Consider the following 21,205-nt stretch of genomic DNA (forward strand, 5'->3'; position numbering starts at 1 on the left):
TGTGCACATAGATACATTATAATATATATATATATATATATATATATATATATACATATACATGTATACACACACACATATGACTCTGTCAAACAATAATATCTATCCATAAGGAAATTTTTTTGGTAAACAATTGGAGGGATACATTCTGTTTTGTTTGGGGAATAAGAGAAAAACATTAAAAGATGCTAGTTTTAGCACTGAGTTTAGAAATATTAGCACATAGGAGAGAATGAAGCAAAAATGTCAGCATAGATGGTAAACTTCATGAAGCACACAAGGTAGCTGATTATTTCCAGGCTCAGCCAGGAGAACATTGAAAGCCATTTATATCAGATAGAAGAGATTTAGGACTATGGGCTTCATTTAGGTTATCAGTATGCAAATGGATTAGAAATGGAATCAGAGAATAACCTTAGACAGGAGGCTCCAGGGATCAAGGAAAGAACATACCTAAAGTGTATCATCTAAAACCTGCTCCCTAAATCCCAGAAGGATACAAATCATCACTTTCTGTGATAAGTAAGACTGGATCAGAGTGCAAATGCTCAAGGGGAGCCACTGCATGCATTGATCATAGTCATGAACAAAACAACATGGGAGCTCAGAAAAGGATCCCAGAGTGATTGATGAGACCAGCAAGGGAGGTAGGGCTCTGGCTGTAACCCTGGCCTTGACTTTCACTCTACACCTGTAATAAAATAGAGCTTTTGGTATAATCTATGGCAAATTGTAACTGCTCTCTCAAAAGGCACTCTGACTAAATCATATGAAACAAACAAAATCAAGCCAGAAAACTAAATTAAAATGAAACTTGCCATTGAACTGATAACTTCCATTTGTTTTCCCCCTGCCTCAGTGGTGGAGATTAATATGTAGGGACCAAAGTGTGGAACCATTCACCCCACAATGGAAAACGTTTCACACTGTCCCATCCAGTTAACAACAGTTAACAAATGACAATGGTAAATGCCCTAACATTCGCCACACAGGTTCAAACTTCTGATGCTCTCTTTTGAACTGGTTAAGCCTCACTGGTCAATGAGCTCAACAAACTACACATAAAAGGATTGGGTCAAAATGTAACCCTGAGTTCTTTTTCATATTATTGAAAAATTCCATACATAAGCATACATTTTCCACCTCAAAAGACAGTGATTTATGGTTTTCACAACTTCTATTTTATGAATAAGAGAAGACAGAAAGATGACAAACCAGGCCTTTCAGATCTCCAGTATAACCACTTTTCTCCTCACTTCAGAGGCTTTCTCTCAGTCATGTCATGGTTAAGTAAAATGTTCCTATTGCTAGTATTTATTTTATTATTTAAATTACTTTTCACTGATTTAACAAAAATGCATATTCTTTTTAAAACTATGGAAAATACAAATGACAATGACCATGAGAGATAAATACAGTTATAAAAATTTCCATTGGCCTGGGAAAATGAATTCAGAAAAAATTCCAGAGACCTATATGAAAGTACAGTTTCCACTGATATCGACCTCAATGGATGCCATAGGTGTATAAATGCCATATTATACATGCATATAAATATATATTTACTAAATTATTTTTATTACTCACACTTCATATGCTGAGCACTGAGCAAAGGTGGTTGTGACTTGTTTCCTGCATTTCATTCAGGAACATTGTTGTCTGCATGTAAAGAAAGATGTACAGAACCCACTGTAGCCAAAGGTAATGGGTGCTATGCTACAAACATGCTCCTTTAACATAATAGGTTTGATTTATATGATTATTTAATATTCCTGAAGTGCAATTCATTCACATCATGTTTTAGACCCCTCAAGTAGCATTCCCCAGGCACAGATATCCATGTGGCATTTTCAGTTGGGCAGTAAGAAAGACTGATAGCTTGATGTGTGGTGCAGCAATCCTATAATCTCTACACTGTGGAGGTGAGGCAGAGGAATCTGATGTTAGAGGCCAGATACTGAAATGCCATAAGTCTGAGGGCAGTCTGGGCTGAGAGGGACCCTGGCTCAAAAGCCAAAACCAAATTGAAACAAACATAAACAAAACAAGGAGTTCCTTTCCTGATGTCTGACCAATTGTTCAGGAACAAGGTGAATCTGGGTTGTCATACTTTCCTTTCATTCATGATCACTTCAGAGAGATAAAAGATGATGAGGGTTTAGAAACAAGGATCTTCCCCAGGAGAGGGTGCCTGAGCTGAAGGGAGAATAGGGTGATACTGCTAGTTGAAGTGGAGACTCTGGCAAGGTAGGAGGTATGTTGTACAAACCTTGTTTGATAACAGAAAAAAGAGAGTGAAGCACTTCTGTCCTCAGATTCCGTCTTTCACTATGATCATCAGACCAGTAATAACTCTACACAGCCAATAAGAGGCCCGATTAGAGATAAGGAGGGTTTGATGAATACATTTTCATCTCCTGCCTCATGACTTCTGCAGTTCTTTACGGGAACCTCAAGGAAATAAACACCTTCTGCAAAGGGAAGAAGTAAGCTCATTCTGAAAACTTCTGAGGTCAGGGGGCAAGTCTTGTTTTCTTAGGGCAAGATCGATAAATAAAGGCAAAGTACTGAACAGTCAGCCAGATTCGCAGCCATGAGTCTTAGAAGGAGAAAAGTGGAATCAGAGGAAATTCATATATAACCATGTTCCAAGGAGGAGATGTTCCAGGTGGGGTAATTTAAATGCAGTCTGGACTAAAAGACCCAGGATCTGAACTCAGTAGGGACACTGTTGTTCCATAACAGCTGCTTGTAAAACAGGGTACAATGCAAATGCCAAAATAAATTCAAGAGAAACCTTGAGAACTGAGTATGACTAAACAACATCGTGTAGCAGGAAATTATTCAGAAATAATGGAGAGAGACCAACAGACAAGGGAGGAGAAAACATGGAAAATATGGACACATGTGATTGTCCTGCTATTACAAGTTACTGAAATTTTCTAATGGTATTAAAAGTGACTACCACAGCAGGGTAGTTGATGTAGTTCCAATCTCTCTTAATATTTTTTGTTCCATCTATAATGTACTCAAAAAATCCTTTCATTGTATCAAAACCACATTTCCTTCAAGTACATATGTGTTTACTGAACACAAATTATTTTGGGTTCAAGCTAATTTCTCTCTCTTCTTTAAAATTCATCAGTCACTAACACACAGGTTTTTATATATTGCAAATGCTTGGGTAAGTTGTTTTCTTTGTATGATAATAATCTTTTTCTTTATCAACATGTTTCTATTCCCCTTGATGGTAAAACCTATGACTCTCAGTAGACAAAGAATATTAAAACTGTGCACCCAAAGATGTATGGTTATATTGGGTTGCAGTCTTAAAATGACTTAAAAGCACTTAATTTATACCTTACTTCTTATGAGATTTTATGAATCCAAAATAAAACCATAAACCTCAAGCATAGTCATACTTTGAATAGATACTTTTGACCCATTTTCATATTTGGTGCAGCACATTTCCTTGATCAATATCTGTTCAATGAACATCATTAAAGCAAGAGTCATCTATAGTTCAGAGAGGATAATCCCTTGCTTCCTGATGGTGTACACAATATCTGATATATGACTTGTTATTTCAGGTGAATTAAATTCTTTTATTCTTGCTATATTGACTCCATGTCATTTACTGGGGTACCACATTCAATCATGTTCTTCTTGTGGTATGATTCCAGTATTGCATCTTTGGCCAATAGAGTTAAAGTTTAGTGTAGGAAGACCCAAGGGGAGAAATCAATCCTAAAGGACTGTGAGTAGTACATCCCGAGTGCATGAGTGTGTCTGGGGACCTTGTCATGCCTCATGCCTGAACAGTTTAAATACTGTGGTATTGATATAGTTGGTGGTGTTTCTCAAGGCTTCATGTGTTAAAAATAAATGGATAAATGGATTATTTGATAGCTGTTAAGATAATTCAAGAAAGATTTTAGCTAGGTAGCACCTTTGAGAGTTGATAAGAATTAGATACATTCATTTGATTGGAGAAACCATGAAACATGGTATTATAAGAGGGAGAGTAATCAGAAGAGCCTCACAGATATGCCGAAATGTTGTTTCCTACCTCCAGAGTCTTCCAGACCAGGGAAGATCATCCCTTTAAGATTCTTTAGCTAATACATCTCCATCTTTGTGAGCTTTTTAAATCTCAGCATACTGGTTACACCTAACCAATGTTAGTGTTTCATTAGCCATACAAAATGCACTGAGAGTTATGGCTTGAAATAAAAACAGAAATCAGCAGAGCCCTTTTTCTCATGCAATGTCTCTCAAGCATCCTTTACTGGAAAGGTTAATATTGTGCTAAGAAAAAGGAGAAATGGTGTTTTCAAGAATCCAGTCACCCGTGAGTAACCTAGTACAGGGTCAGTAAGTAGCTGAGAGATAATGCATGGACAACTGTAACAACCTTGCAAAGAAGGACAAACCAGTCTTCCTTCTATAGAAAGCAGGGGTTCTATGTGACAGCATATATTAGTAGCATTTTAATATCAAAGGGTATCTGAAGCTCATTTGTACATACATTTTGTCAATTAGAGAAACAAGGAGGGAGAGCAAGATTTGGATTCAATAGCTATTTCTAAATTTTTTAACTAATTAGTTAATTAATAATTATTCAATATTGTGATATTTTAAGAGTCCAGCATTATATATTTGATAATTTCATTTATAGAAGAGGTATATGTAAAGCCAAATATATCCCATCATCACTTATTCACACATATTTATCATATACAGAATGAAATTAATATAACACAGCATTTAGGATTTTAGAAAAATAAACCATATGTTCAAAGTAGTTGTTCCAAAAAGGAGGCTGCACTAGAATTTTAGAGTTCTTGGAGACTCGGGGGATGGGAGATCTTTCTCTCCAAGGATTATCTGTACTGATAACAATGATAGAGAGCTTATGAGGAGAAACTTAGCTCTTTTTAAAACATTTCTGATGTGTCTCTAATGAGGAAGTAAACATCTTCATTATTTGTTTCTATTTTACTATTTACCCATAACCTTTCATTCTTTCATGAAGGTCAACTTGAGTCAAAATGCCTGTCTTGAGCACTTGGTGATTCAGGTAGAGTAACATGGATTTTATGTGACTAGTGACTGGGTGCTTTAAAGTAAGAGTTTTTTACTTTCTCCAAATTTCTCTTATCTAAGGCAACTCTAAAAAAGGCAATTAGAATCATAACTCTGTCAAGCTTGTATAGCTGTAGAATTGGATGGTAATTGAAGATGCCACTCATTCTCTAAAGAAAAGCAACTTAAGTCTTAAACTAGGGAAAACCAGTATGATATTGTCACTAATGCTATAATTTAAAAACTGAGGATAGGTTCTCTTAATGGATATTAGTTTACCATGCATAATATATTTACATTTGACACATTTAGCAACCCTCTGCTTTCTCCTAGTTTCCTAGTTTCCTGGAGGCATTCAGTGGAGACAGTTGCACAACAGGAGGGCTAGAGGCTACAGTGACTAACTTTCTGCACTTCATGGTTGTATTTGAATTAGAGGGAAACAATGAATCTTCTCTGGGAAGTGACCTGGCTGAGAGGCAGAAACTGTCACACAACCACTTAGTAGAGAAAAGTATGGTAAAGAATTCCTGAATTTTAATGTAATCCCTAGAGTTTGGTGTTCCATGTGAACACAGAGATTGATCCTGGATCCTTCTACATATCTGAAATTAATAATTTGTAAGAAAAATTTCAATACATTTATGACTAAGCATAAGGTTTCCTTGGCATACCTGCTTTTGTTTATAAGAAAAAATCTTAGAATGTCATTGGTTTGTGTAAAGGGACAGATTATTAGGAAGGGTCTCAAGTCACATGGAAGGGTTTAAAGTAAGAATGAAGGCCATGGGTTCCCTCTCTCTAAGGATATCTCTAGTGATAGGAGACAATGATGAATTTAATACAGCTTCAGACAATCACCTAGACCACACATCTTTCTGGGAACACATTCCTAATTGTGGTGGGAGTAGGATGAGGACTCCTTTCCTATCACTCTGAAATTATTCAAAAGATGTTACATAGGAAACTATGTTTCCATAATTCTTCCTGACTCCCATTTTTTTTAAAGAGATGGGGTGGAATCATTCAGATTAAGATTGAACAATACCTCCACAGATGAGATGTTGGGTTGGAGGAATGGAATGGTAACACACTAATGGAGAAACAAGACATTCTGACAAGGAGGAAGCTGAAAACATGGATTTTAAGTCCATGCAATAGTAATTTAAAACTTTCAATGGAAAAACAATTTTACTACATGGAAATGATCTAAAGTTTAAATTAAAAGCTTAAAAACCTTCCTGAGGTGTTGGGGAGAGATGGATTTGAGACAGAATTTAGTTGAAATCAGTGACAGGAGAGAAAAATCATTTTGTGTTTTTTCTCCACTGAGTTGAAGCATCTTAATAGGCTTGTTATAGCAGCATGGCTGGTAAGACAAGGGAAAGAGAGACCAACCCAGAAGCACTTAGAGAAGGCTGCACATGTGTGGGGGATTAGCAGGGCTGGATGTAGAATCTGTAAACTGATAGAACACCCAAGGTGAGTTTATACATAAGAAATTGCAATGGGATTTTGGACATAGTCACAGCCTCTTTTCACTGTTCCTCAGCAGGATAAAGGAAACAAATGAGTCATCATCCCCAGTGTCACAGTGAGCCACCAAGTGAGGCGCTCATTCTCTACAGAGTAGTAAAAGTGGACAGTAACCAAGCTGAAAGCTTTCAGTGCTCTGACATGAGGCAACAGCAGAAGAGCAGCTAGTTAGAAGTGAGGCTCTGTTCAGTTCAGTGGACAAAACCTTTTGAAGAAAGCACTGGGAAGAGAAACAGCACTTTCCTGAACATCTTTGAAATGAAGAATGGTTAGTTCAAGAACTTAGACCTGTACTTCTGGGAATTAGAAAACATTGTAAGGCTTCCCCTCCCCATTAACTTCACAGAGTGCTCATGCAGTCTCTGTCCACAGACAGCCCCATGGTTGAACTCTGAGGACAGGCAAATCTTGGAGGCTCCTGACACAACTGTTTAGGAGCCGTGATCTGAGCTCCACCTAATACTAAGTCCTAGCTTCTGTAGACATTGCAGCCTGTAGCTCTGTAGCTATCAACAACCTTCTGAATAACTCTCTTTCCTTCAAAACTATTCTGAGATTAGCATAAAAAGTCAAATCTTCTATTTAAAAAATAAGACTAGTAAGGGTTGAAAAAATCATAAACATCAAAGCAAACACCTAATTCAAAAATCCCATGTAGGATTGAAGAGTCACATGGTGAGTGGTAGAAAAGGGTGCTTTGCAATTTCCGTGAGATCAACTCCCAGCCTTTATCTACTATTCTGATGTGCTTGTAAGATGCCCCACTTATGGTTTATATGGAAATAATCTTTCCTGTCAACTTTAAAAGCAATGTTTCAAGATCTCATTGTCTGTTCTATATGATGAACCACCAATATCCACTTCTGTCTTCTATCATTGTTTATTTATTTGTGTAGGAAGGGTAGATGGAGTAGTGAAGGAAAAGCTATGGTGTAAGCCATGGAGTTGATTGCTTTTTGGAATATCTACTAAGGCATTAAGGTAAACTGGACATTGGCAAGCACTTTTGTGTTTGTTGTTTTTTTTAATGGGTTCCTATGTGCAGTAATGTACTTTATATGGTAAAGGAATTACAAGTCAGAAAGTATATTGTTCTGGAGCCAATGTCTAACTCTGTCTTTGAATGTTCCACTTCAACCTGAGAAAATTTTTATGACCATGAATGGGTTTACACTGCTGAAATTACCCCTATTCTCTGCTCTTTAAAGGAACTGATATTAATTCAAACTTCAAGGATGAACGACCAAAATCTTTAGTATCCACTTTTTTGTTGATGGTCATATAAACACAGTAATGAGGATGAAAGGGACTACTCAACTCAGGACAAGGCGAAATTGAGGATGCTATTGAGATAAATGGCTGAACAACATTCCCTTATGCCAAGATTAAACCACTTGATACAGTACAATTATATTTTCAATGTGGGGCATGAAATAAAATTATGCAAATATTAGGAAAAATAAACTAAAACATTATAACAAATGCATAGATATGCTGCATATAACCCAAATATAGGCAGTGTGTGTCTCAGTCAGTACACTTTTCACAGAGGAGTATACAACCTAGTGTTGAAGATTCAAATATGTAATAGTTCAAACTATGTCCTTCAGTCTACCAGTACATGCTTTTCCTTTCTTGCTATAATTATCTTTTTCACCCTCTTATTCCTCCCACACCCTTCTCCTCTGGTTTTACCCATTAGGAACTATATTTTCTGTGATGTTGTTATAGCTTTGACAACCTTCTATAATCTCCAAATAGTTCCTTTCTCTTTTTTCCTTGGATTACCATTTATCACAATCTCCTATTTTTATCTTGTATTTCTATCTTAATGATGTTCACAAGGATTGCTGATGTCCTATGTTCTATTTTCCTTTGCATTCATTGTGATTTTTGCATAAAATTTAAAAAATTATAATTTGTCCTGTTCATTATTATATGAGATTCATGTGCATTGGTTAATATGGCTCAAGTTCATTATTTTCTAAAACTAAATTACTCCATGTGAAAAGCTTCAGCATTTCTATACCCTTCAGATGAAAGGTGGGTTTTTTGTTTGTTTCTAAATTTTGAAATTTAAATTTTCTTGTTATAACCTATGATATGATAGACACAGGCACACATATATCTTCAGGTTGAGTGTTTCATATGCATTTTTCAATGATAATTGTAAATTAATGCATTGTGATTTATAGTCTGAGTAAGAACACATAATAGCAGAGATCTCACAATTGTTTTATCTTATTTTACATGGATAAACTTGATATTGGCATGTTGTTGTATATATGTGTTTCACTTCCATCAGTTCACAAGTTCTGATGAAATCAGATGTATTCAGTGTTGAATACTACTGTAAACACAGTTCCTCACATTCTCTGATGTTTTGTGATTTTCACTGTTGTTTGGGTTTCTTTTGACCCTTTAGTATATAATTATGTGAAGATTACAATTTTTATCCTATAATATCTTCAATACATTTTCAACATTTTCATAGCTTCTTGCATATTTTTAATGATCATTCACACGCATTTTAGATATTTTCCTTAAAATTTAAATATTAAATTTTGTAGTGGCTGACTTATAGGAATGGCATTGATTTTTATATACTGAGTCAGAAACAGCTAGCCTTCATTAACTCTCCTTTTAATTCTAATAGTGTGTCTATTGACTGTCCTGGGGTTTCTGCATAATCAAGGTTAGTGGTAGTTGCTTTTTGCCTTTCTGGACTTTTTCTCTTTATTTACCTTGTGTGTTTGCACTGTCACAGGTTTCCAACAATAAATAGAAATGCTAATCATGGAAAACATTTATTCCCAATTTAAAGCTAAGCTTTATCAAACCTTTTGCCTTTTGATTACTATTTCTCTCATAGGTTTTATAGGCAAACGTAATTAAGAAAAATCTTGAAAATGGTTCTTTCTCAGTCAGGAGACTGTTGACTATTTTTACATTATTTGCTTCATTTCATATAAGCATCTGACATTTTTCTTCCTTCGAACTACTAAATGTTTAAATTCATTAATAGATTTTCTAATTATAAAACTTCCTTATGTTCATGGTACATACTCAAACTGGCATGGATGAGCATATTTGAATATCTTGCAATATTCAGGTTACTTCTGTGAAAGAGTGTATATTTTGGCAGCTAAAGAGATCATCAGCTCTGAAATTCTTTTGGTTAGATTCTTGTTTTTAAATACATTTTTAGCAATTATTTAACTTTTTGTTCTGTAATCTCATCATTTTATTTAACTTTTTATTTAAATTAGAAACAAGATTGTTTTACATATCAATCCCACTTACTTCTTCCTTCCCTTCTCCCATGCCCCCCACTAACATTCTGCCTATCCAATACCATTTCTGCTCCCCATGTAGAGTGAGGCCTTCCATGGGGGGGGGTCTTCAGAGTCTGTTATAATCCCTCCCCCATGTGCCTAGGCTGAGGGAATATCCTTCTATGTGAAATGGGATCCCAAAGTCCATTCTTATGCTAGGGATAAGTACTAGTCTACTACAAGAGGCCCCTTATATTTCTGAGGCCTCCTAACTGACACCCACATTTATGGGTTTTGGATGAGTTCCATGCTGGTTTTGCAGCTATCAGTCTGGGGGCCAAGAGCTCCCTCTTGTTCAGGTCAGCTATTTCTGTTGGTTTCACCAGCATGGTCTGGACCCCTTTGCTTATCACTCCTCCTTCTCTGCAACTGGATTCCAGTTCAATTCAGTTTTTAGCTGTGAGTATCAACTTCTACTTCCATCATCTGCTGCATGAAGGCTCTAGGATGGTATATAAGTTAGTCTTCAACCTTGTTATCAGGGGAGGGAATTTAAGGTCGCCTCTCCACTGTTGCTTAGATGGTTAGTTGGTGTCATCCTTGTAGATCTCTGGACATTTCCCTAGTGCCTAATTTCACATTTACCTATAATGGCTCCCTCTTTGATGGAATCTCTTATTTTGCTTTCCTCTATTCTTCCCCCTACACAACTTTTTGCTCCCTATGTCTTCTCTTCTCCCCTTCTCATTCTAATAGCTTCCTCTCCCCTCCCCCATGCTCCCAATTTGCTCAGGATATCTTGTCCCTTTCCCCTTCTCCGGGAGACCATTTATGTCTCTTTTAGAGTCCTCCTTGTTGCCTACCTTCTCTGGTGGTATGGATTATAGGCTGGTAATCCTTTGGTCTATGTGTAAAATCCATATATGAGTTAGTGTATACAATGTTTGTCTTTATGTGACTGGGTTACTTAGCTCAGAATGGTTTCTTCTAGTTCCATCCATGCCTGTGAATTTCATTTCAAGATTCCATTTTTTTTTTTCTGCTGAGTAGTATTCCATTGCATAAATGTACTACATTTTTTGTATCCATTCTTCAGTTGAGGGGCATCTAGGTTGCTTCCAGTTTCTGGCTATTACAAATAATTCTGCTTTGAACATAGTAATAATAATATATTTGAGTGTTTCCCTGCATTCATATCTGTCAGCCACTGGTGGTTTTAGAGAAAAGAATGGGCTGTTAAATCCCCTGTAACAAGACTTATAGATGTTTTTAACAGCCACAAGGTTGCTGGAAACTGACTCCAGGTCTTCCTCTTTATCATCACATTCTCTTAACTTTTGAACCTTTTCAACCAACCCTCAACCCGTCAGTTATTTTTAATATTTCTAGTGTTTCTATGTTTTTGCTATTACTTGGGAAGTTTATGTGAACACACAAATAAATATTTCTGTGCAGATACCACAAATTTTTGTAGTACTTAGGAATGGGATGTCCTGTAGTATAGAGATACATGCCTGAGTGTTTCTAGAGTGGTAGTATTATTCAATATTACCAAAAGCAGTGTAAGGTTTCACCATTTATATGACCAGTCTTTGTTAAATTTTAGATACTAGGGGCTGCAAATCTTTAATTTTTGGCTTTATGGTATTTTAGTATTTCTGATTTGCTATTAAAACATTCTTGGTACCAGCAGTCTTCCTTTATGCAGAGCCAGTGCTTGTGAAAGAATGCTCATGGTGACCTGCTTTGGAGCCAGAATTTCTATATATGCCATGTTACTATTTTTCCATAGCATGAATTTCTAAGTTTTTAAGTGTTGAATCATTTATTTAGTTAGGTAATAACTCAGAAATTTATTTTACACAACTGATATTTCTTCTTTCACTCAAATTGCTCACAATTCCATTGAGACCTTCAAGTGACTTCAGTTCTCTTTGCATGACTTCATACATTCTGTTTATATGAGATTTCTTTCCTTGTGACCCTTCTAGGTGCTCCTCACTGATCTAATAGATATCCAATTCCAGCAGGGAATTAGCTTAATTTGGTATTAAAGTTCATGATTTGCTTATCAGATTGATTATCATGGATGTGCTTTGCAGCAGTCTCAGATGATGGAACATGCATATCTGTCCCTCTATGCACACAGGTTTTCATGTATGACCATTTTCTTCTTCATTAGTTTAAGTATGAACATTAAAATGCATTCAGCTCCAACCTGTTATGACATGGAATTTTGATTCATCTTCTGTCTAACCCACATATAGAAGCCTCTCCATACTGGCTGCTGTATATTTACACCCATGTTTAGTCTCAATAAACAAACTACATACAGTGCAAACCATATTCTGAATCCTTATGAGAAAGCATTCTACTAGCTCAAGTAAAACATTTAGTACATATTCTTTTTCTCTTACTTTAACAATACCCACTGATTTCGGAAATTGTTTAAATCTGCAACTTAATCTCCTTCAGTGAAGTTATTTCATATATTTTTAATACAGTCGGATTGTGATGCCACATTATGCATGCCATTCTGAAAGCACCCAACTGCCTAAATGATTTTTTAAATAATTTGCATGCATTAATTCTCAATCTTTGTGCTGTAAGTACAAGAGGTTTTGACAAAGGCATTGTGTCATGAATCTCCAATGACTATATTTTACAAACCAGGTTCCCTCCCCTGTGAAATCATCTGCCCCTCAGTTCTTCTAGCCTAAACACTCTCCCAAAATTCACTTCCAATTGATGAAACAGCGATATGTAGGTAAGGGTTATCTATGTTGTTTTATAGTTGCAAGTTAATAAGTTTCATTGTTGGATAACACTCTGCACTATGAATGTACCTCAGGTTGCCCATGCATCATGTCATGTATTCAAGCCTGTCCTACACACCCGAAATGCTTAAAAGTCATTTGTAAAAGCTTCTATCATATTCATAATTTGATAATTGTTTTCATGGAAATTTCTAAGATTTGGTAGTTTTAATATGTAAGTTATTATTTATTCAATTTATATAATATACATATTAAAGAATATCTATTTCTACATATATAAACAGTGGTAGTTTGTATTTGAAAACTATTTTATTTCCACCAAATGTCTAATTATTGGATAGAATAATAATCATAACACACTGTGCTGCTGTTGCTCATGTGTCTTCAATGAGGAATTTTGATTTGCAATACATGTGTGTAATATGTCATGAACAAATTTTATGTATCAATCATATATATATATGTGTGTGTGTGTGTGTGTGTGTGTGTGTGTGTGTGTGTGTGTGTGTTGTGTATACATTTCTATATGCTACAAAGTTCCTTACCTTAGGTGCCATTAACACATGATTGTAAATATTTGTGAATTTTGGTGTGCTATTTCAATACAATTATGCATGAACTTAGAGATGGGAGAATAAATAATTTTATCTAAAGACCATTACTTTACTTTGATATTGGAGACTTTGAGCATGTTTCCTCTAGTTATTCTTACAAGTTACAGTATATTATTGAGACCCATATGTAGTAGATTACTGGTACAGTTATTAACTCTTTATGGAGAACAGATTGAAGTTTATACAAAAAAACTAAAAAGAGAATACAATATGCAACAATCCTATTCCCATGTGTGTATTAAAAGAAAATATTAACATCTACAAGGCATGTCTTAATTCTTGTGTTTATTGTTACAGTGATTAGAGGAGCAAAGACATACAGTCAACTTAGACATCAATCAGCAGATGAATGTGCAATGATAAAAGTGAGACCTGGAAAATGATGTGTGCATACACAATGGGGATCTAGTTATCCTTGAGACACATGGTGGCTTGCCATTGACAAAATAAAGACACACGGAGTGTTATGTTTAGTGAAGTCAGACAGAGAAAGATGTTTTGTGTCCCCTTTCTTGTGGTGTTCTGTATTCTTTACTAGCCTGTTCACAAACACCTCCCATTGTCCATTATGATATTGTCATTCATTGTACATAACTTCATGCTATGACTATACTGATAGTTCAAGAAAAGGCAGATAATTAAATCAAGTATATCAATTTGGAGTATGTTTGCTTTTTCACATGGAATTCTAATATTCTTTTTCTTAATAGATGCTTTTAAGATATTTTTGCAGAATTTTCCTAGGTATTATACATATTATCATATGTGCATATGCTGCATGACACATGATATATATATATATATATATATATATATATATATATAGTAATTTCATGATATATAGAATTCTAGCTAATATGCTTTTTTATTTCTATTAAATAGTTCAGTACACTGTAGACTTCTTTTAAATATATCTTTAAAAAGGCCAACTATAGTTCTTCCTCTGCTTCAGTACAGAGACGTGGCATTTGCTTTTTTCTTGTTTCATTTTATTTTGGTGACATCTATAGCTTTAAACTTTTCTGGATTTGTATCTCTCTCTAGTTTTAATATGTAAATCTTAGTCTCATATCCCACATTTGCCTTATGTGTTCTTGAGTGGCTATATTTAGGGTATCTACTTTTAATTACTCTCTTCTAGGCTACTTCTCTCTTTAGTGGTGTATAATTTAGTCATTTTGCATCTAGTATTCAATCAACCTTAGTATACTAATAATACCTTAGTATCTCAAATTTATTTGATCTTTTGTTCTTAGTACAAAATTTTGATTATATTTTTATTTCTACAAAAGTATTTTCAAGCATCTCTTAAAATTCATATTTCAAAAATTATTAGAGGGGCTAGAGATGATTCAGCTGTTAAGAACACTTGTTGCTGTTGCAAAAGGGCTGTGCTTAATTTAAACACAGAGATTTGTAATCTAACAACTGCCTATGATGTCAGCATTAGCAGATCTCATATATTTTTGTTTTCTGGCTATATGGATATAACAAGCAAGTGCACACTCATAGACATAGGCACAGTCTCACATACTTAAATAAATAATAATCACAACTCCTCTGAAGGTGTTAGACATATAAATGCATTTCTTATTTTAAATGGTTCTCACTAGTAACTATTCACACTTACTTTTTCTTTCACTTTCCGTAAACATTTGATTGAATTTCATTTATTGACCTCAAATTTTCGTTGACCTAGTTGAGATTTCTTTTCTTTAAGAAGTATCAAATATACTACCAACCATGGACAACTTTAATTTAATCTTAATTGCATTGTTAATGAAGATACAGTCATAGGAGTTCGTGACTGTTATGAAAAAATATAAACTTACAAAGCACTATATGTATTTTTGCTACATTTTAGTATAATAATGTATCAAATTCAAAATTTACTCTGAGATTTCAGATACATGGACACTTCCATTGTATTATAAATGGATATTTGGATAAAGTACTTTTTTACTTATTTTCTAGAGACATGTTGAGAACACACAGCCCTTATGTTCGACATGTCCATAATTCATATCTTATCTCTCTTTTACTTACTCAGAAGCATAGTTCCATGTTTATTACAGAATTATGACAGCTGCAAGGCGCTCATATGTACCTTCCTGAATTATGAACCATACCACCTTCATTCTCAGTATATCTGATTGCTAACAACAGCTTTCCAGGTATCCGAATCTCTGGAATCTTCACAGTCAGATTTCTGTATGATATTTTTCACTGTACAATTTCAGTTCTCTTTTCATATTATTGATCATCTCACTACAAAAATCATATTGAGTGAATTAACCAAGACTTAGAAAGAAAAACATTGCATACTCTCTTACTAAAGGCTCTGAGATCCAAATCTTCAGATCTGAGCACATAGCTGGAAACGGGGCAAAATATTCAGTTCTGAATATTTGAAGAGATCTACAACCACTAATTTACTAAAGCAGCATAATACTTACTAGTAATCTATATAATTTTGTTCTTACACTTACAAATAAGTGCATTATAAAACCTACATCAAAAACTTTATCTTCAACAAATGGAGACCACTACAGAAAACCATAACCAATTAAAAGGCAGAGTTGCAGAGACCAGTCATAATGGATACATCTAAAAAACATTCCCACACCTCAAGTTCAGACAACATGGCAGAATACTGTGGAAGCCAGAGGAAAATGGAGTTTTTTTGAGATTGTGCCTCGTAGAAATATCAGAAAACACATAAAGTCTCGCCAACATCATTGCCCAAAAGCTAACTGAATAATGATGACACCATTGAAATGCCAAAGCAAACAAGGAAAAGACCACAAGGCCCCTACTCTACACAAAGATGTACAGGCACCTGAGGAAAGCTGGAAGGGTAGAGGTGCTCTTCAGGCACCAAAGAATGTCATGAAAACATATATAAAATTAACATTATACAGAATAAAGAGCTTATATTTAGGAATAAAAATTCCTATATACACGCATAAAATTATTGAGAAAGAGGCCATCAATTTGAAGGAGATTTTGGAGAGCTCTAGAACATTGTTTGGAGGGAGGGAAGTAATGGACAAAGATACAATTTATGCTGTAATCTCAAAAATAAAATAAAGTACGAGATTTTTGAACTACTATACTTGTTGTTTGCCAGTAGTATGGTATTTAAAATATTTTATCCTACACGACAGAAGACAAATTTAAAAAACAGCATTTAAAATTTTGATTTAGCATGGTTTTAGGTATTTTTTGCTTGTTTTGTTTCTTTCTAGTTCTGGCTTTTGATTTCCTTAAGTTTAACTAGTATTTACAAGTGACAGTTTATTTTTGTCTCACCTGGAGACAGTGGATGGAGATTTGCTGGGTGGTAGCAAATCAACATAACATATCTTAGCAGTTTAACAATTAAAAAAGGCAAATAAAATGTATTCTTTATCTGAAAATAAAACTAGGTAATGAGAGCAATTAGGCATGAATGAAAATATTAAAACAATTTCTAAACAACAAGTCTTAAACCTGAGTATAACGCTTCATAATATATGGGTCGCTCACTTTGAGAGTATTTTCAGAACCTAGAGAAAACACATTAGTACTTTTCTTTTTAGGTCAAACAAAAGTGTTAAGATACATGCATCCCTGATATATATTCTCATTTGATCAGGTGTATTATTCTTTTTTTAACTATTTTCCCTGGACAATCACTTCTCCATGACAAACAAATTATTTTCTGAAGAGGCTAACTAGAGATTGAAATGGATTACCTAGAATGAAATGGGTTACCTGAGACCTGAGTTACACAGTGGAGTCTTCTGAAATCATGCTCATTCTGGCAAGTTTTAGCTTTCCTATCTGTATATAAAGCATCACAATGATATTTAAAAGCACTCCTAGCCATAAATTGATATATCATGGTCTAAAATCCTGCCCCTAATGATTAATTCATAGATTAACAAATAGTAGTTCACCTTAAAACAAAAAACATAGCTCATCACTTTATAATTAGACTTAATTTCAGTCCTCAAATGTGATATTACAAACCAACAGAATACAACACAGTGTACTAGAACAATAGTTAGATGTTTGTTTAGGTGCCATGAAATCTTCCTAAGGGGGGAAACAAACATTTATCCTACCCATCTGAGACAGCCATAAACCACATTACATAAATTATATAATTTCATGCAAATTATATATTTTTATGACCCTCAAATAACACTACTTAAAAAGTATGTGGTATAGAAAAGTTATATTATTTGTCATTCAAAGAAAAGTAAATAAATGTTTTCTATGTATGTATGAATTGGAATATTGCAACATAATTAGATAAATGATATTAGTCTGTTGTATATAAATCAGTAAATCAATAAATAAAATCAAAGGAACTAACACATAATGCAGTTGCAGACTTTCATATCTGGCTAATACTTTTGTTTTATTGTTAGGAATACAAATACTATGCAACAAAATGGTTTGTAAAGATCTCTAATTATTCTCTGTCATTCTACTGTACACATGAAGAAAAACTTAGGAGTATCCTGACACAGTACTATAATAGATAATTCTAAGGATTAATGGATATTGAGAATATTGAGAATATTGAGAATATACATATAACTTAAATAGATAAAAATACATTCTTAGAAATAGTATCAGACCTCCATCAATCATGAATTTACCTATAGTAGATTTTGTACCTTCAACATCCACTTAAAGCATTTATGGATCATGGTTAACCATGTATATAAAATAAGTTAATTCAATGAGAAAATTAAGAATTCTTCCATATTTGTTGGGAAATTATTGCAAGGCAATTGAGGAAGTCAGTCAGGATAAAGTTTTATGGAAGGTAAGATTAATCTCAGAGAAGCAGAATAATGGGGAGATGTTGAGAGTACATGAATTACTTGCCCAGTGATTTAGTGTTGGATCAGGAGGTGGAAAATGGTAAACTTGGTAGTGTCATTATTGTGTGTCCCACCATGATATTTGCCTGAGAAAATGATGGGGATTTCTGTTTTGGTTTGTTTAATGAAATTTATTGTATTCTCATTATAATATTTAAATATCAAAACCATTGTCACTAATTACCCATAGGAAAGTAACCATACTTAGCTGGTAATGCTGTTACAGCCTTCTTAATATAGGTGTTTTTGTTGTCATGGATGTGTTTAAAATTTGATTCTCAATTACCTTTTATCATGGTACACTTGTTTTTCCATGATAGTAAAAATATATAACATGCATTATTTTAATATCTGAATATACTTTTCCAATATTCATTTTTACATTTAATTTTGTTTATGGGCATGTCTTCATGTCTATATGCCCATGAGTATACATACCCTTAGAAGAGGGCATGGGTTCTCTTGAGACTGGCAGTTATGAGCCACCAGATGCAGGTACTCATAATTTAATGTGGGCCCTCTGCAAGAGCAGTAAACATTCTTACCAACTGGGCATCTCTCCAGACCCTATTTGAAGATGTTTCATTAAATCTGTATTCAGTGTGAGTTTTTTTCCTACTTTTTTATTTGAATTACAAACAGGATTTTTTACATGACAATCCCAGTTCCCTTCTCCCTCCCATCCTCCCCTGCCCAACTAAAACCCTATCTATCACATATCCTTTCTGCTCTCCCTGGATGGTGAGGCCTTCCATAGGGTGTCATCAGAGTCTATTGTATCCTTTGGGATTGGGCCTAAGCCCACCCCCCGTGTGTCTTTGCTCAGAGAGTATTCCTCTATATGGAATGGGCTCCCAAAGTCCACATCTATGTTAGGGATGTTTTCTTGAAGACAAGAAGTGACTTTTCATCAGCATATCAGAGATAGCTTACCAAATCTTGTATGTAGTAAATAGCAGGTTTAAACACAACAGGCAATTGTTTTAGGTCTATAAAACTTGAACTTATCAAATAAGTTAATCACACATTCAGGCCTGAGAGTGGAAGATTCAAGAGGCTACAGTGAAAAGTTCCATCAATTCACTTTTATAAGATATTTCAAATTGGAAGGTTATGTGAATTCACAGTTTTAAGATAAATCTCAGAAATTAATATCCAACATACAGTCGATACAAATTCATATAATCTTAAGAAATCAGTCATGAGTGATGGTACCTCTGTTGATTCACCTGATTTGTGTTCTACGCTGCTGATTCAATAAGATTTCTTTTTAAATATCAGAAAAATGGCTTTTCATATCTGCTCTTTTGTATCTTGCAATATCCTTTCTGGTCAAGTGCCCTATCTCAGGAGCAGGTATTGATTTTTTTTTCAAGCTATGGTACAATGCTTCACCCTGACCAACCTCATTCACCAGCTTCTAGCTTGTAATTATAAAATGTTAAAGGCACAGTAAGTCCTGAAGTCTGTTATATCTGTTTCATTTATTAAAAATCTAGCCACAGCTTATCAATAAAGTACTGTTATTGATAACAATACATTTCAGGGAAGTAGCAGGCACCCCAGGCTTGTCTAAAAGATTTCATGCCTCCTCAGAAAAAGTTTTTTTGTTGTTGTTTTTGTTTTGTTTTATAAAGTAGATAGTGATTTCGATGGATCTGGGTATAAAGTCCTGTTTCCCCTATTCTCAATTTATGCTACTAATATTCTCAAATATTGGGTTAAAGCATACAATTCCCTGTCCGAGAAAATATCCTTTCTATGTTTAGTGCTAATCTGTCTTTGTTTTGATCTCAGATCTTTCACTACACAGTACACTTCCTCTTGTATTAACTATTCTGTGTTTGTTTGTTTGCTCTTTTCTGTGCCTGAAATAGAACTTCAGCTTTTGTAACCACCTTGCAGATATATTTATGAGGAGTAATTCCAAATACATGAAAAGAATGTTGAACTTGACATTGTTTTTACTTGTTTTCAGACATAATTTACAAAGGTTCAATTTTACCACATGAAGATTCTGCAAGTGTATTTTTTTAAATTATTCCTGCCTCTGTGCTGTAGATGGTCTACAGAAAAACAGGCTGAGTCTTTGTATTTTTGGAAATATAATTTGGTGCTTAAAAGAGAAGGAACTATGACTGACAGGTTTCAGAAACAACCAAGTAGTCGTCTGTCTCTCTGATCTCAGTAGAACTCTGACTGCAGTTTGGCAGGGAATTGCAGGGGTGATCAGTGACCAAGTACACTCTGTTGCATACCAGATACCAAGGATGCTTTTATTGTCACCAATTCTCTTTGGGACATCAGTCAACCTGGAATTTTAAATATTTGAAGGGACAGCTCCATTTTAGAGCCACAATGGACTAAACTTTAAATCATAACAGCAAAATGAACGCATGCTCATATCATAGAAAAATCTACTTTAACTGAAAATCAAAACAATTTACTAAGCACTTGATGTTCAGAATGAGCACCCACACATTTATGAGTAGAACAAATAAGTTTCCTTCTCTTCCCATCTTGGACAATTTTTTGAGCATTTTTTTCAACAGGACAGATAATATTTGACAATGACTGTGTTGTAGCACTTGAATGTGACCACAGTATTCGAGAAACTAAAAACATAATGGTATTAATGAATTTAACATTTTGTTTTATTATCATAAGAACATTAACATGAGTTCAACAAACTCAACACATGCTTAAGTGTGTCCCAACTTTCTGTTAACTGAAGGCATAGTGTCTAAAAGTTCTTTTAAGTCATCTTGGAATGTTGTACAGCTGATCACAACAATGTGTTCATTTTTGACATGATTTTTTTTATTTTAAAAAAATGTTTTCTCATTTTACATACTATCCCACTTCCTACTCTCTCCTTTCCTCCTCCTTCTCTCCCTGCTTTCCCCCTTCTCCACCCTACCCACTCTTCAGAGAGGGCAAGGCTTCCCATGGGGAGTTGACCAAGTCTGGCACATCTCTTTGAGGCAGGACCCAAGCACTCCCCCTATTATTTTGACTGAGCAAGGTCCCTCTAAAGA

Source organism: Cricetulus griseus, chromosome 2, assembly GCF_003668045.3.
Source record: "Cricetulus griseus strain 17A/GY chromosome 2, alternate assembly CriGri-PICRH-1.0, whole genome shotgun sequence".
In the NCBI taxonomy this organism is placed as follows: Eukaryota; Metazoa; Chordata; class Mammalia; order Rodentia; family Cricetidae; genus Cricetulus; species Cricetulus griseus.